Source organism: Miniopterus schreibersii (assembly GCF_964146895.1).
Source record: "Miniopterus schreibersii genome assembly, contig: HAP1_SCAFFOLD_101, whole genome shotgun sequence".
NCBI lineage: Eukaryota > Metazoa > Chordata > Mammalia > Chiroptera > Miniopteridae > Miniopterus > Miniopterus schreibersii.
The window spans coordinates 54,951-58,860 of NW_027669799.1; the positions used below are offsets into that span (position 1 = coordinate 54,951).

General features: G+C 56.3%; 1 pseudogene across 1 annotated transcript; it reads right to left on the reverse strand.

Annotated features, from left to right (window-relative positions):
- Positions 1 to 1,446: 1,446 nt before the first annotated feature.
- LOC308552043 (MAP kinase-interacting serine/threonine-protein kinase 2 pseudogene) lies at positions 1,447 to 2,802 on the reverse strand (annotated as a pseudogene). The gene has a single exon. The product of its transcript is annotated as an MAP kinase-interacting serine/threonine-protein kinase 2 pseudogene (transcript).
- Positions 2,803 to 3,910: the final 1,108 nt, after the last annotated feature.

A 3,910-nucleotide genomic window follows, 5' to 3' on the forward strand; every position in this document is an offset into this window, starting at 1 on the left:
TACAAAAGTAGAACCCCCAGTTGATACATGGAATTACTGATGGGCAAGAAATGCTGGACGTGGGGGTGGCTGCACACCCCAGGGTCTTTGGAAAGGCCGCTCCACAGACTCAGGCAGCCAGACAGGCATCGGCCCCCAGACTGCAACAATCGTACAAGACTTGGGGGGCAGCAGTGTCTGAGCCCCCCAACCCACAAGGCCCCCTGACATTCAAGTATTCTTCAAGAATAGTAAAAGGAAGTCAACTGGTGTTCTTAAAAACTAATGAAACAAGATGAAAAACTGAATGCCAGAGGGCTATCCAGCGGGCCTGTCTGAAAGCCCCAGCCAGAACCCGGGCTGAGCTGCCCACTGGCGGAAACACGTGTGCATAAAGAGAATGCTTGTATTGCATAGTGTTTCCCACCCAAGGACAAAGAGGGGTGCCAGAGTTTCCTCGAGCTTAGCAGGTCATGTGACATCTGACCTGGACACTGGGGTGGGGGCAGGTTGGTTCCTGGGTACCTGAGGGAGGACATTTTCCTAAAGGTGGGCAGAGAAGGAATGCTGCCTTTTGGGGGTGGGAGGGGGAACTCTTTGGGAACCTGGGTTAGTCCTGGCTGGGGGCGTGGGGGGGAGGGGGAGACAGGGCTGGCAGAGCTTCCATGTCAACCCAAGGGTGGATGGGGAAGGACGTGGCCATGGTCAGACTGAGCCCTGAGAATGGGCACTCAGGTGCCCAGGGTGGGGGGTCTGCAGGTCCCCCATGTTGCCTGACGAGCGCCAGTCCAGCCCCTCCCATCCCTCCAGTGCCCTTGCTCTGGGTAGCCCCCAGTGGAAAGGGTGTGGGGTAGTGGCAATGGGTGCAGCCTCTTCCCATCAGCTGCAATTTAAGGTCAAGGTTGTCAGTGAGGGGTGGGGTGGGGGTGGTGTCCACGTGGTTGGCTAGTCACTCCAGCTGCCCACACCCAGGACGCCAGGGTGCCTTTGGGGACGAAAGGAGGTGCAAGGTCAGTCCAGCCTTGAGAACACTGTGAGGGCTGGGAAGGGGGAGGGGGCACAAGTGTGTCCCAGGGCCCCCAGCTCTGGAAGATGACCAACGTCCTCTCCTGAGTCACACTAGGCAGGGGCCCTGGGCACAGGGTCTTTCACAGGACATGTGAGCATGTGGGGCCAGGGTGGCGGGGGAGCGGCATGTGCAGCACATGCGCCCTCTGCTCTTCTCCCAGGGTGCTGTTTACTTTTAACACCATTCAAAGGGAAAAAAATGGGGGTGGGGGACAGAAAAAAAAGGAAAAACGCAAACAGCAAAAACTTTATATAAAAAGCTCCCCTCAGCTGCGCTGAGTGCCTCGGAACGCGAGGGGGTGGGGGGGTAGCACAGCCTGCTGGTCACTGGCTGGCAATAGCTTAAAAAAGTCTTGAGATCTGATGGGGGGGTGACCTATGTACAGAAGGAGGGAGGGGTCACGCGTGGTCCCCTGCCGGGACCACAGGGGCTGCGGGCAGGCTGGCTCTGCCGCCGCTGGGCCAGCTTGGATGGGGACGGTGGGGACAGACGCAGGCACCCTGCGGCGGCTGGATGGCCACGGGCTGGCCCTGCCCCACCGCCTCCAACGCGCCCTCCTCGCGCTGGGCCCGCTGCCGGTTCATGGCGATGGCCTCGGCTGCGAAGGACCTGAGGCCTCTGGCACAGCTGTTCCTCGGCAGGACCCTGGGCGTGGGCAGGATGTTCTCTGGGGCGCAGCCCTGCACCCGGGGATGCGGCGGGACCTGTGCAGCGCTCAGCCTCCGCTTGGCTTCGCGAACCAGCAGCTCTGCAATGAGATCTTCGGCAGCGAAGGCGACGTGGGCCCAGTCCTTCTCAGGAAACTCAGACTTGCCTCTTGAGCGCCTCAGCAGCATGTTCTGGCAGGCGGGGCGGGCCTCACCCCGTCCCAGCCGCAGCCGCTGCGCAGTGGCCCACGAGGGTGGACGGCCACTCAGCAGGATGCAGAGTATGACACCCAGGCTCGGAGGTCGCAGCTTGTCGTAGATGCCGGCCTCCTGGCTGAAGGCCCCCACCGCCTCAGGGGCCACACACTCTGCAGAACCGCAGGGGGTAGCAGCTCGGGGTGGAGATGGGGGAGCAGTCACCATTGAGGTTGATGCCTCTGCCCAGGTCAAAGCCGCAGATCTTCACGGGAGAGACCTGGCTGGGGTGTTTTCCAGCTTTAGGTCCCTGTGGGCAATGCCTTTGTTGTGCAGGAAATCCAAGGCGCTGGCCACGTCCTGCACGACCACGCTGGCCTCCAGCTCATTAAAGTGCCGTCTCTCGTGACTGTGGCTTAGGATGGAGCCCCCCGCATCTTCTCAAACACCGGGTAGAAGCGGTCTTCCTCCTCGAAGAACTCAGTCGGCTCTAGGACGGTCCTGTGTCCCCGGCACTGATACAGCATCTCCACCTCTCGGAAAACCCTGCTTCCAGTGTGGCCGGGCTGCTTCTCGGCGGTCCTGACGCGTGCGCCTGGTTGGTGGAGGCTGGTACAGGTCTGCCCGCGGGCATGGGCACCCGCCCCAAGCACGTCCTCTTGCAGCTGGGAGACGTCTTCGAACCTGCCCCAGGAGCTGTCAGTTGCCGGACACCGCTTCTTTTTCTTGCCCCTCTTGGCATCTGGGATGTCGATGGGCTGACTCGTGGGCATATCAGGGCGGGCTGGGCACTCCAGGCTGCAGTCAGTCTCCCCGGGTGGGCTTGTTCCAGGGAGAAGGCCAGCTCGGAAGGATTCTGCCCTTGAAGGAAGGGTGGAAGCCCTGAAGTTCGGCTGTTTTCTTCTGCACCATCTTCTGTCCCGGCCCCGCCAGCGGGGGAGGGGACGCAGGGCGGGGGGGGGGGGGCGGCCCGTGTGCGGGGGGCCGACGGGGAGAGGACCCCGGGTTGGGCTCCGGCAGTGGGCGCAGTTCCTTCACCGCCTCGGCCTCAGACGCACAGCCCCGATCCCGCTGCGCAGACCGCGGGGGGAACAGCGCCGCCGCCCCCGCAAACCTCTCCACCCCGGCTGCAGCCGAGAGGAGCCCAAAGGCAGGTTTTTTGTTTTGAAGAGGGGACATCAGGAGGTTTCCTGTCTTGGCACTACTCAGCAGCAGTGGGTATCCACTCACTTCACACCTGGTAAAATTGTACTTTCTGATGAAGAAGCATTTTAAGTTGACACTTGTGATCGAAACATTTGGTATACTTTTTAGAGAATCTGAAAACCAGGAATAGATGAAGAACCTAATTTTTGTTAAAAGAGACTCAGTAAAGAGTTAAAGTTATATAAACTATGGAAGTTGGTTAAGATCATTTGGATTAAGACTTTCCACGTAAAGATTCTTTTTTTTTTTTTTTGGAAATGTCATTCAGCAACAAAACGAAGCCTAAATTTAAAAGATAAAGTGAAAATGTTTAAAAATCACACATAAGCGAGGAAACAGCAAAACTAGTAGTAGTAAGAGAAAGTCAGGGGAGATAGGGCATTTATCACATTGTTTCCTCTAATGCTTTTCTGGGTTTAAGTGGAAAATTTTCTTCCTGTCTGATCGCTGTGGCTAGGACTTCTAGTACTATGTTGAATAAGAGTCATGAAAGCAGGCATCCCTGTCTTATTCCTGATCTTAAGGGAATCACTTAGTTTTTGCCTGTGGAGTGTGATGTTGGCTGTAGGTTTGTCATATATGGCCTTATGCTGAAATATCACTCTATTCCCACTTTGTTGAGAGTTTTTATCATAAATAGGTGCTGGATTTTATCAAATGTTTTTTCTGCATCTATTGGTATAATCATGTGATTTTCACCTTTCATTTTGTTTATGTGATGTATCTCATTTATTGATTTGCGTATATGGTACCAACCTTTTATCTCCGGGATAAATGCCACTTGATCATGGTGTATGATCTTTTTAATATATTG